Source organism: Phalangium opilio, unplaced genomic scaffold (assembly GCF_054372755.1).
Source record: "Phalangium opilio isolate 3A_F unplaced genomic scaffold, DU_Popi_V2 ptg000329l_1, whole genome shotgun sequence".
Lineage (NCBI taxonomy): Eukaryota > Metazoa > Arthropoda > Arachnida > Opiliones > Phalangiidae > Phalangium > Phalangium opilio.
Genome location: NW_028324226.1, coordinates 11,544,124 through 11,566,697, shown reverse-complemented (window position 1 = coordinate 11,566,697; position 22,574 = coordinate 11,544,124). Strand labels below are relative to the sequence as shown.

Here is a 22,574-nt window from a genome sequence, read left to right as displayed (position 1 = left end):
CCCACAAATTAAATGTTCCACAGGTATTGTGGAAAAACTCTGACATTTTACGTTACATCTGAGACCTCACAACACCGCTCTCGGATGGGCTCGAACCACCAACCTATTGGTTAACAGCCGAACGCGCTAACCATTGAGCCACGGAAGCTCAGAAATTAAATGGTTGTCACGTATTGTGGAAAAGTTTTGACTTTTTACGCTACATCTGAGACCCCACAACACCTCTCCCGGGTGGGCTCGAACCTCCAACCTTTCGATTAACAGCTGAACGCGCTAGTCATTGCGCCACGGAAGCCCAAATATTAATTGGTCGTCAGGTATTGTGGAAAACTCTTGACTTTTACGTCACATCTGAGACCTCACAACACCGCTCCCGGATGGGCTCGAACCACCAACCTTTCGGTTAACAGCCGAACGCGCCAACCATTGAGCCACGGAAGCTCAGTAATTAAATGGTTGTCAGGTATTGTGGAGAAACTCTGACTTTTTACGTTACATCTGAGACCCCACAAAACGCTCCCGGAGGGGCTCGAACCACCAACCTTTTGAATAACAGCTGAGCGCACTAACCATTGCGCCACGTAAGCCCAAATATTAAATGGTCGTCAGGTATTGTGGAAAAACTATGACATATTACGTTACATCTGAGACCTCACAACACCGCTTTCGGGTGGGCTCGAACCACCAACCTTTCGGTTAACAGCCGAACGTGCTAACCATTGCGCCAAGGAAGCCCAAATATTAAATGGTCGTCAGGTATTGTGGAAAAACCTCGACTTTTTACGTCACATCTGAGACCCCACAAAACGCTCCCGGAGGGGCTCGAACCACCAACCTTTTGAATAACAGCTGAGCGCACTAACCATTGCGCCACGTAAGCCCAAATATTAAATGGTCGTCAGGTATTGTGGAAAAACTATGACATTTTACGTTACATCTGAGACCTCACAACACCGCTTTCGGGTGGGCTCGAATCACCAACCTTTCGGTTAACAGCCGAACGCGCTAACCATTGCGCCACGGAAGCCCAAATATTAAATGGTCGTCAGGTATTGTGGAAAAACCTCGACTTTTTACGTCACATCTGAGACATCACAACACCGCTCCCGGGTACGCTCGAACCACCAACCTTTTGAATAACAGTTGAGCGCGCTAACCATTGCGCCACGGAAGCCCAAAAATTAAATGTTCGTCAGGTATTGTGGAAAAACCTCGACTTTTTACGTCACATCTGAGACCTCACAACACCGCTCCCGGATGGGCACGAACCACCAACCTTTCGGTTCATAGCCGAACGCGTTAACCAATGCGCCACGGAAACCCAAAAATTTAATGGTCGTCAGGTATTGTGGAAAAACTTTGGTTTTTACGTTACATTTGAGATCCCACAACACCGGTCCCGGGTGGGCTCGAACCACCAACCTATTGGTTAACAGCCGAACGCGCTAACAATTAAGCCACGGAAGCTCAGAAATTAAATGGTTATCACGTATTGTGGAAAAATTTTGAATTTTTATGCTACATCTGAGACCCCACAACACCGCTCCCGGGTGGGCTCGAACCACCAACCTATTGGTTAAAAGCCGAACGTAATTAAATGGTTGTCAGGTATTGTGGAGAAACTCTGACTTTTTACGTTACATCTGAGACCCCACAAAACGCTCCCAGAGGGGCTCGAACCACCAACCTTTTGAATAACAGCTGAGCGCACTAACCATTGCGCCACGTAAGCCCAAATATTAAATGGTCGTCAGGTATTGTGGAAAAACTATGACATTTTACGTTACATCTGAGACCTCACAACACCGCTTTCGGGTGGGCTCGAACCACCAACCTTTCGGTTAACAGCCGAACACGCTAACCATTGCGCCACGGAAGCCCAAATATTAAATGGTCGTCAGGTATTGTGGAAAAACCTCGACTTTTTACGTCACATCTGAGACCCCACAAAACGCTCCCGGAGGAGCTCGAACCACCAACCTTTTGAATAACAGCTGAGCGCACTAACCATTGCGCCACGTAAGCCCAAATATTAAATGGTCGTCAGGTATTGTGGAAAAACTATGACATTTTACGTTACATCTGAGACCTCACAACACCGCTATCGGGTGGGCTCGAACCACCAACCTTTCGGTTAACAGCCGAACGCGCTAACCATTGCGCCACGGAAGCCCATATATTAAATGGTCGTCAGGTATTGTGGAAAAACCTCGACTTTTTACGTCACATCTGAGACATCACAACACCGCTCCCGGGTACGCTCGAACCACCAACCTTTTGAATAACAGTTGAGCGCGCTAACCATTGCGCCACGGAAGCCCAAAAATTAAATGTTCGTCAGGTATTGTGGAAAAACCTCGACTTTTTACGTCACATCTGAGACCTCACAACACCGCTCCCGGATGGGCACGAACCACCAACCTTTCGGTTCATAGCCGAACGCGCTAACCAATGCGCCACGGAAACCCAAAAATTCAATGGTCGTCAGGTATTGTGGAAAAACTTTGGTTTTTACGTTACATTTGAGATCCCACAACACCGGTCCCGGGTGGGCTCGAACCACCAACCTATTGGTTAACAGCCGAACGCGCTAACAATTAAGCCACGGAAGCTCAGAAATTAAATGGTTATCACGTATTGTGGAAAAGTTTTGAATTTTTATGCTACATCTGAGACCCCACAACACCGCTCCCGGGTGGGCTCGAACCACCAACCTATTGGTTAACAGCCGAACGCGCTAACCATTGAGCCACGGAAGCTCAGGAATTAAATGGTTGTCCCGTATTGTGGAAAAGTTTTGACTTTTTACGCTACATCTGAGACCCAACAACACCTCTCCCGGGTGGGCTCGAACCACCCACCTTTCGGTTAACTGCTGAACGCACTAACCATTGCGCCACGGAAGCCCAAATATTAATTGGTCGTCAGGTATTGTGGAAAACTCTTGACTTTTACGTCACATCTGAGACCTCACAACACCGCTCCCGGATGGGCTCGAACCATAAACCTTTCGGTTAACAGCCGAACGCGCCAACCATTGAGCCACGGAAGCTCAGTAATTAAATGGTTGTCAGGTATTGTGGAGAAACCTTGACTTTTTACGCCACATCTGAGACCTCACAACACCGGTTTCGGGTGGGCTCGAACCACCAACTTACTGGTTAACAGCCGAACGCGCTAACCATTGAGCCACGGAAGCCCAAAAATTAAATGTTCGTCAGGTATTGTGGAAAAACTCTGACTTTTCACGTTACATCTGAGACACCACAAAACGCTCCCGGATGGGCACGAACCACCAACCTTTCGGTACATAGCCGAACGCGCTAATCAATGCGCCACGGAAACCCAAAAATTCAATGGTCGTCAGGTATTGTGGAATAACTTTGGTTTTTACGTTACATTTGAGATCCCACAACACCGGTCCCGGGTGGGCTCGAACCACCAACCTATTGGTTAACAGCCGAACGCGCTAACAATTAAGCCACGGAAGCTCAGAAATTAAATGGTTATCACGTATTGTGGAAAAGTTTTGAATTTTTATGCTACATCTGAGACCTCACAACACCGGTTTCGGGTGGGCTCGAACCACCAACTTACTGGTTAACAGCCGAACGCGCTAACCATTGAGCCACGGAAGCCCAAAAATTAAATGTTCGTCAGGTATTGTGGAAAAACTCTGACTTTTCACGTTACATCTGAGACACCACAAAACGCTCCCGGATGGGCTCGAACCACCAAACTTTCGGTTCGTCAGTTATTGTGGAAAACGTTTGACTTTTTAAGTTACATCTGAGACCTCACAACACCGCTCCCAGATGGGCTCGAACCACCAACCTATTGGTTAACAGCCGAACGCGCTAACCATTGAGCCACGGAAGTTCAGAAATTAAATGTTCGTCAGTTATTGTGGAAAAACTATGACATTTTACGTTACATCTGAGACCTCACACCACCGCTTTCGGGTGGGCTCGAACCACCAACCTTTCGGTTAACAGCCGAACGCGCTAACCATTGCGCCACGGAAGCCCAAATATTAAATGGTCGTCAGGTATTGTGGAAAAACCGCGACTTTTTACGTCACATCTGAGACATCACAACACCGCTCCCGGGTACGCTCGAACCACCAACCTTTTGAATAACAGTTGAGCGCGCTAACCATTGCGCAACGGAAGCCCAAGAATTAAATGGTCGTCAGGTATTGTGAAAAAACTTTGGCTTTTTACGTTACATTTGAGATCCCACAACACCGCTCCCGGGTGGGCTCGAACCACCAAACTATTGTTTTACTGCTGAACGCGCTAACCATTGCGCCACGGAAGCCCAAATATTAAATGGTCGTCAGGTATTGTGGAAAAACCTCGACTTTTTACGTCACATCTGAGACCCCACAAAACGCTCCCGGAGGAGCTCGAACCACCAACCTTTTGAATAACAGCTGAGCGCACTAACCATTGCGCCACGTAAGCCCAAATATTAAATGGTCGTCAGGTATTGTGGAAAAACTATGACATTTTACGTTACATCTGAGACCTCACAACACCGCTTTCGGGTGGGCTCTAACCACCAACCTTTCGGTTAACAGCCGAACGCGCTAACCATTGCGCCACGGAAGCCCATATATTAAATGGTCGTCAGGTATTGTGGAAAAACCTCGACTTTTTACGTCACATCTGAGACATCACAACACCGCTCCCGGGTACGCTCGAACCACCAACCTTTTGAATAACAGTTGAGCGCGCTAACCATTGCGCCACGGAAGCCCAAAAATTAAATGTTCGTCAGGTATTGTGGAAAAACCTCGACTTTTTACGTCACATCTGAGACCTCACAACACCGCTCCCGGATGGGCACGAACCACCAACCTTTCGGTTCATAGCCGAACGCGCTAACCAATGCGCCACGGAAACCCAAAAATTCAATGGTCGTCAGGTATTGTGGAAAAACTTTGGTTTTTACGTTACATTTGAGATCCCACAACACCGGTCCCGGGTGGGCTCGAACCACCAACCTATTGGTTAACAGCCGAACGCGCTAACAATTAAGCCACGGAAGCTCAGAAATTAAATGGTTATCACGTATTGTGGAAAAGTTTTGAATTTTTATGCTACATCTGAGACCCCACAACACCGCTCCCGGGTGGGCTCGAACCACCAACCTATTGGTTAACAGCCGAACGCGCTAACCATTGAGCCACGGAAGCTCAGGAATTAAATGGTTGTCCCGTATTGTGGAAAAGTTTTGACTTTTTACGCTACATCTGAGACCTCACAACACCGCTCCCGGATGGGCACGAACCACCAACCTTTCGGTTCATAGCCGAACGCGCTAACCAATGCGCCACGGAAACCCAAAAATTCAATGGTCGTCAGGTATTGTGGAAAAACTTTGGTTTTTACGTTTCATTTGAGATCCCACAACACCGGTCCCGGGTGGGCTCGAACCACCAACCTATTGGTTAACAGCCGAACGCGCTAACAATTAAGCCACGGAAGCTCAGAAATTAAATGGTTATCACGTATTGTGGAAAAGTTTTGAATTTTTATGCTACATCTGAGACCCCACAACACCGCTCCCGGGTGGGCTCGAACCACCAACCTATTGGTTAACAGCCGAACGCGCTAACCATTGAGCCACGGAAGCTCAGGAATTAAATGGTTGTCCCGTATTGTGGAAAAGTTTTGACTTTTTACGCTACATCTGAGACCCAACAACACCTCTCCCGGGTGGGCTCGAACCACCCACCTTTCGGTTAACTGCTGAACGCACTAACCATTGCGCCACGGAAGCCCAAATATTAATTGGTCGTCAGGTATTGTGGAAAACTCTTGACTTTTACGTCACATCTGAGACCTCACAACACCGCTCCCGGATGGGCTCGAACCATAAACCTTTCGGTTAACAGCCGAACGCGCCAACCATTGAGCCACGGAAGCTCAGTAATTAAATGGTTGTCAGGTATTGTGGAGAAACCTTGACTTTTTACGCCACATCTGAGACCTCACAACACCGGTTTCGGGTGGGCTCGAACCACCAACTTACTGGTTAACAGCCGAACGCGCTAACCATTGAGCCACGGAAGCCCAAAAATTAAATGTTCGTCAGGTATTGTGGAAAAACTATGACATTTTACGTTACATCTGAGACCTCACAACACCGCTTTCGGGTGGGCTCGAACCACCAACCTTTCGGTTAACAGCCGAACGCGCCAACCATTGAGCCACGGAAGCTCAGTAATTAAATGGTTGTCAGGTATTGTGGAGAAACCTTGACTTTTTACGCCACATCTGAGACCTCACAACACCGGTTTCGGGTGGGCTCGAACCACCAACTTACTGGTTAACAGCCGAACGCGCTAACCATTGAGCCACGGAAGCCCAAAAATTAAATGTTCGTCAGGTATTGTGGAAAAACTCTGACTTTTCACGTTACATCTGAGACACCACAAAACGCTCCCGGATGGGCACGAACCACCAACCTTTCGGTTCATAGCCGAACGCGCTAACCAATGCGCCACGGAAACCCAAAAATTCAATGGTCGTCAGGTATTGTGGAAAAACTTTGGTTTTTACGTTACATTTGAGATCCCACAACACCGGTCCCGGGTGGGCTCGAACCACCAACCTATTGGTTAACAGCCGAACGCGCTAACAATTAAGCCACGGAAGCTCAGAAATTAAATGGTTATCACGTATTGTGGAAAAGTTTTGAATTTTTATGCTACATCTGAGACCTCACAACACCGGTTTCGGGTGGGCTCGAACCACCAACTTACTGGTTAACAGCCGAACGCGCTAACCATTGAGCCACGGAAGCCCAAAAATTAAATGTTCGTCAGGTATTGTGGAAAAACTCTGACTTTTCACGTTACATCTGAGACACCACAAAACGCTCCCGGATGGGCTCGAACCACCAAACTTTCGGTTCGTCAGTTATTGTGGAAAACGTTTGACTTTTTAAGTTACATCTGAGACCTCACAACACCGCTCCCAGATGGGCTCGAACCACCAACCTATTGGTTAACAGCCGAACGCGCTAACCATTGAGCCACGGAAGTTCAGAAATTAAATGTTCGTCAGTTATTGTGGAAAAACTATGACATTTTACGTTACATCTGAGACCTCACAACACCGCTTTCGGGTGGGCTCTAACCACCAACCTTTCGGTTAACAGCCGAACGCGCTAACCATTGCGCCACGGAAGCCCAAATATTAAATGGTCGTCAGGTATTGTGGAAAAACCGCGATTTTTACGTCACATCTGAGACATCACAACACCGCTCCCGGGTACGCTCGAACCACCAACCTTTTGAATAACAGTTGAGCGCGCTAACCATTGCGCAACGGAAGCCCAAAAATTCAATGGTCGTCAGGTATTGTGGAAAAACTTTGGTTTTTACGTTACATTTGAGATCCCACAACACCGGTCCCGGGTGGGCTCGAACCACCAACCTATTGGTTAACAGCCGAACGCGCTAACAATTAAGCCAGGGAAGCTCAGAAATTAAATGGTTATCACGTATTGTGGAAAAGTTTTGAATTTTTATGCTACATCTGAGACCCCACAACACCGCTCCCGGGTGGGCTCGAACCACCAACCTATTGGTTAACAGCCGAACGCGCTAACCATTGAGCCACGGAAGCTCAGGAATTAAAAGGTTGTCCCGTATTGTGGAAAAGTTTTGACTTTTTACGCTACATCTGAGACCCCACAACACCTCTCTCGGGTGGGCTCGAACCACCCACCTTTCGGTTAACTGCTGAACGCACTAACCATTGCGCCACGGAAGCCCAAATATTAATTGGTCGTCAGGTATTGTGGAAAACTCTTGACTTTTACGTCACATCTGAGACCTCACAACACCGCTCCCGGATGGGCTCGAACCACCAACCTTTCGGTTAACAGCCGAACGCGCCAACCATTGAGCCACGGAAGCTCAGTAATTAAATGGTTGTCAGGTATTGTGGAGAAACCTTGACTTTTTACGCCACATCTGAGACCTCACAACACCGGTTTCGGGTGGGCTCGAACCACCAACCTATTGGTTAACAGCCGAACGCGCTAACAATTAAGCCACGGAAGCTCAGAAATTAAATGGTTATCACGTATTGTGGAAAAGTTTTGAATTTTTATGCTACATCTGAGACCTCACAACACCGGTTTCGGGTGGGCTCGAACCACCAACTTACTGGTTAACAGCCGAACGCGCTAACCATTGAGCCACGGAAGCCCAAAAATTAAATGTTCGTCAGGTATTGTGGAAAAACTCTGACTTTTCACGTTACATCTGAGACACCACAAAACGCTCCCGGATGGGCTCGAACCACCAAACTTTCGGTTCGTCAGTTATTGTGGAAAACGTTTGACTTTTTAAGTTACATCTGAGACCTCACAACACCGCTCCCAGATGGGCTCGAACCACCAACCTATTGGTTAACAGCCGAACGCGCTAACCATTGAGCCACGGAAGTTCAGAAATTAAATGTTCGTCAGTTATTGTGGAAAAACTATGACATTTTACGTTACATCTGAGACCTCACAACACCGCTTTCGGGTGGGCTCTAACCACCAACCTTTCGGTTAACAGCCGAACGCGCTAACCATTGCGCCACGGAAGCCCAAATATTAAATGGTCGTCAGGTATTGTGGAAAAACCGCGACTTTTTACGTCACATCTGAGACATCACAACACCGCTCCCGGGTACGCTCGAACCACCAACCTTTTGAATAACAGTTGAGCGCGCTAACCATTGCGCAACGGAAGCCCAAAAATTCAATGGTCGTCAGGTATTGTGGAAAAACTTTGGTTTTTACGTTACATTTGAGATCCCACAACACCGGTCCCGGGTGGGCTCGAACCACCAACCTATTGGTTAACAGCCGAACGCGCTAACAATTAAGCCAGGGAAGCTCATAAATTAATTGGTTATCACGTATTGTGGAAAAGTTTTGAATTTTTATGCTACATCTGAGACCCCACAACACCGCTCCCGGGTGGGCTCGAACCACCAACCTATTGGTTAACAGCCGAACGCGCTAACCATTGAGCCACGGAAGCTCAGGAATTAAAAGGTTGTCCCGTATTGTGGAAAAGTTTTGACTTTTTACGCTACATCTGAGACCCCACAACACCTCTCTCGGGTGGGCTAGAACCACCCACCTTTCGGTTAACTGCTGAACGCACTAACCATTGCGCCACGGAAGCCCAAATATTAATTGGTCGTCAGGTATTGTGGAAAACTCTTGACTTTTACGTCACATCTGAGACCTCACAACACCGCTCCCGGATGGGCTCGAACCACTAACCTTTCGGTTAACAGCCGAACGCGCCAACCATTGAGCCACGGAAGCTCAGTAATTAAATGGTTGTCAGGTATTGTGGAGAAACCTTGACTTTTTACGCCACATCTGAGACCTCACAACACCGGTTTCGGGTGGGCTCGAACCACCAACTTACTGGTTAACAGCCGAACGCGCTAACCATTGAGCCACGGAAGCCCAAAAATTAAATGTTCGTCAGGTATTGTGGAAAAACTATGACATTTTACGTTACATCTGAGACCTCACAACACCGCTTTCGGGTGGGCTCGAACCACCAACCTTTCGGTTCATAGCCGAACGCGCTAACCAATGCGCCACGGAAACCCAAAAATTCAATGGTCGTCAGGTATTGTGGAAAAACTTTGGTTTTTACGTTACATTTGAGATCCCACAACACCGGTCCCGGGTGGGCTCGAACCACCAACCTATTGGTTAACAGCCGAACGCGCTAACAATTAAGCCACGGAAGCTCAGAAATTAAATGGTTATCACGTATTGTGGAAAAGTTTTGAATTTTTATGCTACATCTGAGACCCCACAACACCGCTCCCGGGTGGGCTCGAACCACCAACCTATTGGTTAACAGCCGAACGCGCTAACCATTGAGCCACGGAAGCTCAGGAATTAAATGGTTGTCCCGTATTGTGGAAAAGTTTTGACTTTTTACGCTACATCTGAGACCCCACAACACCTCTCCCGGGTGGGCTCGAACCACCCACCTTTCGGTTAACTGCTGAACGCACTAAAAATTGCGCCACGGAAGCCCAAATATTAATTGGTCGTCAGGTATTGTGGAAAACTCTTGACTTTTACGTCACATCTGAGACCTCACAACACCGCTCCCGGATGGGCTCGAACCACCAACCTTTCGGTTAACAGCCGAACGCGCCAACCATTGAGCCACGGAAGCTCAGTAATTAAATGGTTGTCAGGTATTGTGGAGAAACCTTGACTTTTTACGCCACATCTGAGACCTCACAACACCGGTTTCGGGTGGGCTCGAACCACCAACTTACTGGTTAACAGCCGAAGGCGCTAACCATTGCGCCACGGAAGCCCAAATATTAAATGGTCGTCAGGTATTGTGGAAAAACCGCGACTTTTTACGTCACATCTGAGACATCACAACACCGCTCCCGGGTACGCTCGAACCACCAACCTTTTGAATAACAGTTGAGCGCGCTAACCATTGCGCAACGGAAGCCCAAAAATTCAATGGTCGTCAGGTATTGTGGAAAAACTTTGGTTTTTACGTTACATTTGAGATCCCACAACACCGGTCCCGGGTGGGCTCGAACCACCAACCTATTGGTTAACAGCCGAACGCGCTAACAATTAAGCCAGGGAAGCTCAGAAATTAAATGGTTATCACGTATTGTGGAAAAGTTTTGAATTTTTATGCTACATCTGAGACCCCACAACACCGCTCCCGGGTGGGCTCGAACCACCCACCTTTCGGTTAACTGCTGAACGCACTAACCATTGCGCCACGGAAGCCCAAATATTAATTGGTCGTCAGGTATTGTGGAAAACTCTTGACTTTTACGTCACATCTGAGACCTCACAACACCGCTCCCGGATGGGCTCGAACCACCAACCTTTCGGTTAACAGCCGAACGCGCCAACCATTGAGCCACGGAAGCTCAGTAATTAAATGGTTGTCAGGTATTGTGGAGAAACCTTGACTTTTTACGCCACATCTGAGACCTCACAACACCGGTTTCGGATGGGCTCGAACCACCAACCTTTCGGTTAACAGCCGAACGCGCCAACCATTGAGCCACGGAAGCTCAGTAATTAAATGGTTGTCAGGTATTGTGGAGAAACCTTGACTCTTTACGCCACATCTGAGACCTCACAACACCGGTTTCGGGTGGGCTCGAACCACCAACTTACTGGTTAACAGCCGAACGCGCTAACCATTGAGCCACGGAAGCCCAAAAATTAAATGTTCGTCAGGTATTGTGGAAAAACTATGACATTTTACGTTACATCTGAGACCTCACAACACCGCTTTCGGGTGGGCTCGAACCACCAACCTTTCGGTTAACAGCCGAACGCGCTAACCATTGCGCCACGGAAGCCCAAATATTAAATGGTCGTCAGGTATTGTGGAAAAACCGCGACTTTTTACGTCACATCTGAGACATCACAACACCGCTCCCGGGTACGCTCGAACCACCAACCTTTTGAATAAGAGTTGAGCGCGCTAACCATTGCGCAACGGAAGCCCAAGAATTAAATGGTCGTCAGGTATTGTGAAAAAACTTTGGCTTTTTACGTTACATTTGAGATCCCACAACACCGCTCCCGGGTGGGCTCGAACCACCAACCTATTGTTTTACTGCTGAACGCGCTAACCATTGCGCCACGGAAGCCCAAAAATTAAATGTTCGTCAGTTATTGTGGAAAAACTCTGACATTTTACGTTACATCTGAGACCTCACAGCACCGCTCCCGGGAGGGCTCAAACCACCAGTCTTTTGAATAATAGCTGAACGCGCTAACCATTGCGCCACAGAAGCCCAAAATTTAAATGGTCGTCAGGTGCTGTGGAAAAACTATGACATTTTACGTTACATCTGAGACCTCACAACACCGCTCCCGGATGGGCTCGAACCACCAACCTATTGGTTAACAGCCGAACGCGCTAACCATTGAGCCACGGAAGCTCAGTAATTAAATGGTTGTCAGGTATTGTGGAGAAAGTCTGACTTTTTACGTTACATCTGATACCCCACAAAACGCTCCCGGAGGGGCTCGAACCACCAACCTTTTGAATAACAGCTGAGCGCACTAACCATTGCGCCACGTAAGCCCAAATATTAAATGGTCGTCAGGTATTGTGGAAAAACTATGACATTTTACGTTACATCTGAGACCTCACAACACCGCTTTCGGGTGGGCTCGAACCACCAACCTTTCGGTTAACAGCCGAACGCGCTAACCATTGTGCCACGGAAGCCCATATAATAAATGGTCGTCAGGTATTGTGGAAAAACCTCGACTTTTTACGTCACATCTGAGACATCACAACACCGCTCCCGGGTACGCTCGAACCACCAACCTTTTGAATAACAGTTGAGCGCACTAACCATTGCGCCACGTAAGCCCAAATATTAAATGGTCGTCAGGTATTGTGGAAAAACTATGACATTTTACGTTACATCTGAGACCTCACAACACCGCTTTCGGGTGGGCTCGAACCACCAACCTTTCGGTTAACAGCCGAACGCGCTAACCATTGCGCCACGGAAGCCCATATATTAAATGGTCGTCAGGTATTGTGGAAAAACCTCGACTTTTTACGTCACATCTGAGACATTACAACACCGCTCCCGGGTACGCTCGAACCACCAACCTTTTGAATAACAGTTGAGCGCGCTAACCATTGCGCCACGGAAGCCCAAAAATTAAATGTTCGTCAGGTATTGTGGAAAAACCTCGACTTTTTACGTCACATCTGAGACCTCACAACACCGCTCCCGGATGGGCACGAACCACCAACCTTTCGGTTCATAGCCGAACGCGCTAACCAATGCGCCACGGAAACCCAAAAATTCAATGGTCGTCAGGTATTGTGGAAAAACTTTGGTTTTTACGTTACATTTGAGATCCCACAACACCGGTCCCGGGTGGGCTCGAACCACCAACCTATTGGTTAACAGCCGAACGCGCTAACAATTAAGCCAGGGAAGCTCAGAAATTAAATGGTTATCACGTATTGTGGAAAAGTTTTGAATTTTTATGCTACATCTGAGACCCCACAACACCGCTCCCGGGTGGGCTCGAACCACCAACCTATTGGTTAACAGCCGAACGCGCTAACCATTGAGCCACGGAAGCTCAGGAATTAAATGGTTGTCCCGTATTGTGGAAAAGTTTTGACTTTTTACGCTACATCTGAGACCCCACAACACCTCTCCCGGGTGGGCTCGAACCACCCACCTTTCGGTTAACTGCTGAACGCACTAACCATTGCGCCACGGAAGCCCAAATATTAATTGGTCGTCAGGTATTGTGGAAAACTCTTGACTTTTACGTCACATCTGAGACCTCACAACACCGCTCCCGGATGGGCTCGAACCACCAACCTTTCGGTTAACAGCCGAACGCGCCAACCATTGAGCCACGGAAGCTCAGTAATTAAATGGTTGTCAGGTATTGTGGAGAAACCTTGACTTTTTACGCCACATCTGAGACCTCACAACACCGGTTTCGGGTGGGCTCGAACCACCAACCTTTCGGTTAACAGCCGAACGCGCCAACCATTGAGCCACGGAAGCTCAGTAATTAAATGGTTGTCAGGTATTGTGGAGAAACCTTGACTTTTTACGCCACATCTGAGACCTCACAACACCGGTTTCGGGTGGGCTCGAACCACCAACTTACTGGTTAACAGCCGAACGCGCTAACCATTGAGCCACGGAAGCCCAAAAATTAAATGTTCGTCAGGTATTGTGGAAAAACTATGACATTTTACGTTACATCTGAGACCTCACAACACCGCTTTCGGGTGGGCTCGAACCACCAACCTTTCGGTTAACAGCCGAACGCGCTAACCATTGTGCCACGGAAGCCCATATAATAAATGGTCGTCAGGTATTGTGGAAAAACCTCGACTTTTTACGTCACATCTGAGACATCACAACACCGCTCCCGGGTACGCTCGAACCACCAACCTTTTGAATAACAGTTGAGCGCACTAACCATTGCGCCACGTAAGCCCAAATATTAAATGGTCGTCAGGTATTGTGGAAAAACTATGACATTTTACGTTACATCTGAGACCTCACAACACCGCTTTCGGGTGGGCTCGAACCACCAACCTTTCGGTTAACAGCCGAACGCGCTAACCATTGCGCCACGGAAGCCCATATATTAAATGGTCGTCAGGTATTGTGGAAAAACCTCGACTTTTTACGTCACATCTGAGACATTACAACACCGCTCCCGGGTACGCTCGAACCACCAACCTTTTGAATAACAGTTGAGCGCGCTAACCATTGCGCCACGGAAGCCCAAAAATTAAATGTTCGTCAGGTATTGTGGAAAAACCTCGACTTTTTACGTCACATCTGAGACCTCACAACACCGCTCCCGGATGGGCACGAACCACCAACCTTTCGGTTCATAGCCGAACGCGCTAACCAATGCGCCACGGAAACCCAAAAATTCAATGGTCGTCAGGTATTGTGGAAAAACTTTGGTTTTTACGTTACATTTGAGATCCCACAACACCGGTCCCGGGTGGGCTCGAACCACCAACCTATTGGTTAACAGCCGAACGCGCTAACAATTAAGCCAGGGAAGCTCAGAAATTAAATGGTTATCACGTATTGTGGAAAAGTTTTGAATTTTTATGCTACATCTGAGACCCCACAACACCGCTCCCGGGTGGGCTCGAACCACCAACCTATTGGTTAACAGCCGAACGCGCTAACCATTGAGCCACGGAAGCTCAGGAATTAAATGGTTGTCCCGTATTGTGGAAAAGTTTTGACTTTTTACGCTACATCTGAGACCCCACAACACCTCTCCCGGGTGGGCTCGAACCACCCACCTTTCGGTTAACTGCTGAACGCACTAACCATTGCGCCACGGAAGCCCAAATATTAATTGGTCGTCAGGTATTGTGGAAAACTCTTGACTTTTACGTCACATCTGAGACCTCACAACACCGCTCCCGGATGGGCTCGAACCACCAACCTTTCGGTTAACAGCCGAACGCGCCAACCATTGAGCCACGGAAGCTCAGTAATTAAATGGTTGTCAGGTATTGTGGAGAAACCTTGACTTTTTACGCCACATCTGAGACCTCACAACACCGGTTTCGGGTGGGCTCGAACCACCAACCTTTCGGTTAACAGCCGAACGCGCCAACCATTGAGCCACGGAAGCTCAGTAATTAAATGGTTGTCAGGTATTGTGGAGAAACCTTGACTTTTTACGCCACATCTGAGACCTCACAACACCGGTTTCGGGTGGGCTCGAACCACCAACTTACTGGTTAACAGCCGAACGCGCTAACCATTGAGCCACGGAAGCCCAAAAATTAAATGTTCGTCAGGTATTGTGGAAAAACTCTGACTTTTCACGTTACATCTGAGACACCACAAAACGCTCCCGGATGGGCTCGAACCACCAAACTTTCGGTTCGTCAGTTATTGTGGAAAACGTTTGACTTTTTACGTTACATCTGAGACCTCACAACACCGCTCCCAGATGGGCTCGAACCACCAACCTATTGGTTAACAGCCGAACGCGCTAACCATTGAGCCACGGAAGTTCAGAAATTAAATGTTCGTCAGTTATTGTGGAAAAACTATGACATTTTACGTTACATCTGAGACCTCACAACACCGCTTTCGGGTGGGCTCGAACCACCAACCTTTCGGTTAACAGCCGAACGCGCTAACCATTGCGCCACGGAAGCCCAAATATTAAATGGTCGTCAGGTATTGTGGAAAAACCGCGACTTTTTACGTCACATCTGAGGCATCACAACACCGCTCCCGGGTACGCTCGAACCACCAACCTTTTGAATAACAGTTGAGCGCGCTAACCATTGCGCCACGGAAGCCCAAAAATTAAATGTTCGTCAGGTATTGTGGAAAAACTCTGACTTTTTACGTCACATCTGAGACCTCACAACACCGCTCCCGGATGGGCACGAACCACCAACCTTTCGGTTCATAGCCGAACGCGCTAACCAATGCGCCACGGAAACCCAAAAATTCAATGGTCGTCAGGTATTGTGGAAAAACTTTGGTTTTTACGTTACATTTGAGATCCCACAACACCGGTCCCGGGTGGGCTCGAACCACCAACCTATTGGTTAACAGCCGAACGCGCTAACAATTAAGCCACGGAAGCTCAGAAATTAAATGGTTATCACGTATTGTGGAAAAGTTTTGAATTTTTATGCTACATCTAAGACCCCACAACACCGCCCCCGGGTGGGCTCGAACCACCAACCTATTGGTTAACAGCCGAACGTGCTAACCATTGAGCCACGGAAGCTCAGGTATTAAATGGTTGTCCCGTATTGTGGAAAAGTTTTGACTTTTTACGCTACATCTGAGACCCCACAACACCTCTCCCGGGTGGGCTCGAACCACCAACCTTTCGGTTAACAGCTGAACGCGCTAACCATTGCGCCACGGAAGCCCAAAAATTAAATGTTCGTCAGTTATTGTGGAAAAACTCTGACATTTTACGTTACATCTGAGACCTCACAGCACCGCACCCGGGAGGGCTCAAACCACCAAATTACTGGTTAACAGCCGAACGCGCTAACCATTGAGCCACGGAAGTTCAGAAATTATATGGTTGTCTCGTATTGTGGAAAAACTCTGACTTTTTACGTCACATCTGAGACCTCACAACACCGCTCCCGGGAGGGCTTAAACCACCAGCTTTTAAATAACAGCTGAACGCTCTAACCATTGCGCCACGGAAGCCCAAATATTAAATGTTCGTCAGTTATTGTGGAAAAACTCTGACATTTTACGTTACATCTGAGACCTCACAGCACCGCACCCGGGAGGGCTCAAACCACCAAATTACTGGTTAACAGCCGAACGCGCTAACCATTGAGCCACGGAAGTTCAGAAATTATATGGTTGTCTCGTATTGTGGAAAAACTCTGACTTTTTACGTCACATCTGAGACCTCACAACACCGCTCCCGGGAGGGCTTAAACCACCAGCTTTTAAATAACAGCTGAACGCTCTAACCATTGCGCCACGGAAGCCCAAATATTAAATGGTCGTCAGGTATTGTGGAAAACTCTTGACTTTTTACGTCACATCTGAGACCTCACAACACCGCTCCCGGATGGGCTCGAACCACCAACCTTTCGGTTAACAGCCGAACGCGCCACCCATTTCGCCATGGAAGCTAGAAACTTATATGGTCGTCAGGTATTGTGGAAAAACTTTGACTTTTTACGTCACATCTGAGACCTCACAACACCTCTCCCGGGTGGGCTCGAACCACCAAATTACTGGTTAACAGCCGAACGCGCTAACCATTGAGCCACGGAAGTTCAGAAATTATATGGTTGTCTCGTATTGTGGAAAAACTCTGACTTTTTACGTCACATCTGAGACCTCACAACACCGCTCCCGGGAGGGCTTAAACCACCAGCTTTTAAATAACAGCTGAACGCGCTAACCATTGCGCCACGGAAGCCCAAAAATTAAATGTTCGTCAGTTATTGTGGAAAAACTCTGACATTTTACGTTACATCTGAGACCTCACAGCACCGCACCCGGGAGGGCTCAAACCACCAAATTACTGGTTAACAGCCGAACGCGCTAACCATTGAGCCACGGAAGTTCAGAAATTATATGGTTGTCTCGTATTGTGGAAAAACTCTGACTTTTTACGTCACATCTGAGACCTCACAACACCGCTCCCGGGAGGGCTTAAACCACCAGCTTTTAAATAACAGCTGAACGCTCTAACCATTGCGCCACGGAAGCCCAAATATTAAATGGTCGTCAGGTATTGTGGAAAACTCTTGACTTTTTACGTCACATCTGAGACCTCACAACACCGCTCCCGGATGGGCTCGAACCACCAACCTTTCGGTTAACAGCCGAACGCGCCACCCATTTCGCCATGGAAGCTAGAAACTTATATGGTCGTCAGGTATTGTGGAAAAACTTTGACTTTTTACGTCACATCTGAGACCTCACAACACCTCTCCCGGGTGGGCTCGAACCACCAAACTTTCGGTTAACAGCTGTACGCGCTAACCATTGAGCCACGGAAATTCAGAAATTAAATGTTTGTCCCGTATTGTGGAAAAGTTTTGACTTTTTACGCTACATCTGAGACCCCACAACGCCTCTCCTGGGTGGGCTCGAAACACCAACCTTTCGGTTAACTGCTGAACGCGCTAACCATTGCGCCACGGAAGCCCAAATATTAAATGTTCGTCAGTTATTGTGGAAAAACTATGACATTTTACGTTACATCTGAGACCTCACAACACCGCTTTCGGGTGGGCTCGAACCACTAACCATTCGGTTAACAGCCGAACGCGCTAACCATTGCGCCACGGAAGCCCAAATATTAAATGGTCGTCAGGTATTGTGGAAAAACCTCGACTTTTTACGTCACATCTGAGACCTCACAACTCCGCTCCCGGATGGGCACGAACCACCAACCTTTCGGTTCATAGCCGAAAGCGCTAACCAATGCGGCACGGAAACCCAAAAATTAAATGGTTGTCAGGTATTGTGGAAAAACTTTGGTTTTTACGTTACATCTGAGACCCCACAACGCCTCTCCTGGGTGGGCTCGAAACACCAACCTTTCGGTTAACTGCTGAACGCGCTAACCATTGCGCCACGGAAGCCCAAATATTAAATGTTCGTCAGTTATTGTGGAAAAACTATGACATTTTACGTTACATCTGAGACATCACAACACCGCTCCCGGGTACGCTCGAACCACCAACCTTTTGAATAACAGTTGAGCGCGCTAACCATTGCGCCACGGAACCCCAAAAATTAAATGTTTGTCAGGTATTGTGGAAAAACTCTGACTTTTTACGTCACATCTGAGACCTCACAACTCCGCTCCCGGATGGGCACGAACCACCAACCTTTCGGTTCATAGCCGAAAGCGCTAACCAATGCGGCACGGAAACCCAAAAATTAAATGGTTGTCAGGTATTGTGGAAAAACTTTGGTTTTTACGTTACATTTGAGATCCCACAACACCGGTCCCGGGTGGGCTCGAACCACCACTTTCAATAAGTGTTTTATAGGGAATTAAGCTGAATTCGGTCAAAAATTTCTCCAGAAAAAAATGCATTCAAAAAAGTACCGAAAAAATCGCAGGTTTTTCTTCTTCAAGACACAAAATCCGTGAATACGATTTCTTATTGAAAATTGAATTTTAACAGTTTTTTGAATGAATATCGTTACATTGCTTGAATTAAAGCAAAAAGTATAAAAATAATGGTTTCAATGAATATATTTGAAAATAGTGAAGAAATACTCAAAGTATGATTCTTTGGCCGTGAAACGTCGATTTTGAAAATGTTATTAAAAATCGAGGTAAATTTTTAATTATTGTTCAATCGAGATGAAATCACTTTCAATGAGTGTTTTATAGGGAATTAAGCTGAATTCGGTCAAACATTTCTCCAGAAAAAAATGCATTCAAAAGTGTACCGAAAAAATCGCATGTTTTTCTTCTTCAAGATAGAAAATCCGTGACAACGATTTCTTATTGAAAAATTGAATTTTAACAGTTTTTTGAATGAATATCGTTATATTTGCTCGAATTAAAGCAAAAAGTATAAAAATAATGGTTTCAGTGGTTATATTTGAAAATAGTGAAGAAATACTCAAAATATGCTTCTTTGGCCGTGAAACGTCGATTTTGAAAATGTTATTAAAAATCGAGGTACATTTTTATTTATTGTTCAATCGAGATGAAATCACTTTTAATGAGTGTTTTATAGAGAATTAAGCTGAATTGGGTCAAAAATTTCTCCAGAAAAAAATGCATTCAAAAAAGTACCGAAAAAATCGCATGTTTTTCTTCTTCAAGATACAAAATCCGTGACAACGATTTCTTATTGAAAAATTTAATTTTAACAGTTTTTTGATTGAATATCGTTACATTTGCTTGAATTAAAGCAAAAAGTATAAAAATAATGGTTTCAGTGAACATATTTGAAAATAGTGAAGAAATACTACAGTCACTGTTAACAAGATCTAACTGCATTCTCGACGCTCCCACTACCGTGATTATTGCTATCTTTCTGTTGTGCCCTACTTGTGAGAAGTCAGTTCGCTTTCGCTCGTGATCGATTAGTTTTGTTGCCAAATCCGGCCCCATCAAAAACGAGTAACTAGCAAACCGTGTTAAAAAATCTTCTGTTATTGCGTCGCAACCTAAAAAAAATGGCGTGTAAATTCAAGACCAACGTACTTTCGTGAAACATTCAACGCCCGCTATATAAAAAATAAAATCGAATATCTCTTATTTTATCAGCAACCGACGAAAAATTTGGAATCTCAATTTTTCACTCTTCAGAGCACCAGCCACTGTGAACAAGGACTAACTGTATTCTATCTTTCAGGTATGAATGATCACCTTTAACGTATTCAACGTCTCGCCTTCCACTGTGATCGCTACCGTCGGCTTAGCTACTTGCAAATCGTCGTAAGTCATCCCGCTTTTTCTGGTGGACAGCTTTCTCCAAGACCCGTATTTGCCTCGTGATAAGTACCATTAACTCATAACTTACAATCCGTGCTGAAACAAAAAACATCCGTTTTTGCGTCGCTTAAAAAAGACCTGGCGTGCAAAGCCAAGAGCATCGGTCTTCTTAAAAAAATCAAAGCCCGCTTCTAAAAAAAAAAGAAAGGAACTACTCTCGCTTATCTCATCTACAACCGAGGATTTAAATTGTGATCTCAACGCTTTGGAGCTTCAGTCACTGGTAACAAGATCTAACTGCATTCTCGACGCTCCCACTACCGTGATTATTGCTATCTTTCTGTTGTGCCCTACTTGTGAGAAGTCAGTTCGCTTTCGCTCGTGATCGATTAGTTTTGTTGCCAAATCCGGCCCCATCAAAAACGAGTAACTAGCAAACCGTGTTAAAAAATCTTCTGTTATTGCGTCGCAACCTAAAAAAACTGGCGTGTAAATTCAAGACCAACGTACTTTCGTGAAACATTCAACGCCCGCTATATAAAAAATAAAATCGAATATCTCTTATCTTATCAGCAACCGACGAAAAATTTGGAATCTCAATTTTTCACACTTCAGAGCACCAGCCACTGTGAACAAGGACTAACTGTATTCTATCTTTCAGGTAGTATAGTATCTATTTTTTACACAATTATCTTTCACTGGTGCTCTCACAAAGAACTTATCCATCCACCGTAACTATGGCTGATACCCAAACAATCCTATCCGAATTACAAAAAATGAGGACAGAGGCTAGGAATGACAATACTGAAGTTGTTAAAAAAATTGAAGCTATCAATAGTAAAATTTCAGATACTAATATTAAGATAGATAAAATATGTCAGAAAGTAAACGAGCATGAATTGAGAATTGAAAAGCTAGAAAAACAGGCCGAGAAAATAGACACCTTAGAATTTGAAACAGGGGCTTTCGCTGAAGAGGTAAATGGGAAGCTAGATCAGAAAAATAAGGAGATCCAGGAATTACAAAAACAACTTGATATTCTTGAAACTGACAATCGCAAAAATAATATAGTAATAACAGGTCTACCAGAAAAAACAGGTGAAGATAGAAATAATCTGGCCAAGGAAGTCAACACTGTACTTAAGGAGTTATTAGGAATTGATTTTAAAATTTTCTCATATCAAGTGTCTAGGAGAGGCGAAAACCGTCGAATAATCTTAAAGCTAAATAACGCCGAACTTAAATCTATAATTCTAAAAAATGCTTATAAATTAAGAGGTTCAAAAATCTATATATCGCATGACTTTACAATACGACAGGAACTTGCAAGGTATCACTTAAGAAATTTTGTTAGAGAAAAGGGGAAAGAACACGCCAAATTTAAAACTAATTTTGCTGTGGAATTTGAACATAACATTTACCATTTTAACGAAACTAAGCTCAGAGTTCAAATAAAACACTAAAACCGCATAAAAACAAAGCCTTTCGAATTTAATCCACATTTTTTAACCTGTAATGAAAGCTGTTTATGCCAATATAAGAACTGCGAATTTAAATTTCCCTAGCCTTGTTAGCCACTATGCAAAGATAAAAATTGACATTTATGCTCTAACTGAAACATGGTTCCAGAATAATTATTCTGTCTACATCCCAAACTATCTTTTTACTGGTATTGGAAACAGACGAGGAGGCGGTGTGGGTTTTTATGTACATAAGGACATAAATTTCTCTATTTTAGAGGGAACTTGCGTATTTAATAGCGATATTGAGAGTTATGGTATAAAATTGCAAGACACTGGGGACGTTTTTGTTATTATATATCGACCACATTCTTCAAATTTTGACACATTCATAATGACTTGCGAATCTATTTTATGCACTGCAGGCAACTGCAAAGTTAACAAAACAGTACTTGGAGACTTTAATTTCGATTTTAATTCAGATACTCCCTGCCCACAATCTATAATAGATCTCTATTCTAGCTACGGTCTCAAGAGAATGATTTATGCCGCAACTAGGGTAACCTTAAGTACCTCGAGTTGCATAGACAATATATTTACGAGCGC

The 22,574-nt window shown here is 45.7% G+C and overlaps 9 non-coding genes across 9 annotated transcripts; all 9 read right to left on the bottom strand.

The window, feature by feature from the left end:
• Nucleotides 1-1,248: 1,248 nt before the first annotated feature.
• TRNAH-AUG (transfer RNA histidin (anticodon AUG)) lies at nt 1,249-1,321 on the bottom strand. Its single transcript has one exon. It is a non-coding gene; the product is annotated as a tRNA-His (tRNA).
• Nucleotides 1,322-2,393: 1,072 nt separating this feature from the next.
• On the bottom strand, nt 2,394-2,466 carry TRNAH-AUG (transfer RNA histidin (anticodon AUG)). Its single transcript has one exon. It is a non-coding gene; the product is annotated as a tRNA-His (tRNA).
• Nucleotides 2,467-4,834: 2,368 nt separating this feature from the next.
• TRNAH-AUG (transfer RNA histidin (anticodon AUG)) lies at nt 4,835-4,907 on the bottom strand. The gene has a single exon. It is a non-coding gene; the product is annotated as a tRNA-His (tRNA).
• A 367-nt stretch (nt 4,908-5,274) lies between these two features.
• Nucleotides 5,275-5,347, bottom strand: TRNAH-AUG (transfer RNA histidin (anticodon AUG)). Its single transcript has one exon. It is a non-coding gene; the product is annotated as a tRNA-His (tRNA).
• A 1,100-nt stretch (nt 5,348-6,447) lies between these two features.
• On the bottom strand, nt 6,448-6,520 carry TRNAH-AUG (transfer RNA histidin (anticodon AUG)). Its single transcript has one exon. It is a non-coding gene; the product is annotated as a tRNA-His (tRNA).
• A 3,049-nt stretch (nt 6,521-9,569) lies between these two features.
• Nucleotides 9,570-9,642, bottom strand: TRNAH-AUG (transfer RNA histidin (anticodon AUG)). Its single transcript has one exon. It is a non-coding gene; the product is annotated as a tRNA-His (tRNA).
• Nucleotides 9,643-12,798: 3,156 nt separating this feature from the next.
• Nucleotides 12,799-12,871, bottom strand: TRNAH-AUG (transfer RNA histidin (anticodon AUG)). The gene has a single exon. It is a non-coding gene; the product is annotated as a tRNA-His (tRNA).
• A 1,542-nt stretch (nt 12,872-14,413) lies between these two features.
• On the bottom strand, nt 14,414-14,486 carry TRNAH-AUG (transfer RNA histidin (anticodon AUG)). The gene has a single exon. It is a non-coding gene; the product is annotated as a tRNA-His (tRNA).
• A 1,489-nt stretch (nt 14,487-15,975) lies between these two features.
• Nucleotides 15,976-16,048, bottom strand: TRNAH-AUG (transfer RNA histidin (anticodon AUG)). Its single transcript has one exon. It is a non-coding gene; the product is annotated as a tRNA-His (tRNA).
• Nucleotides 16,049-22,574: the final 6,526 nt, after the last annotated feature.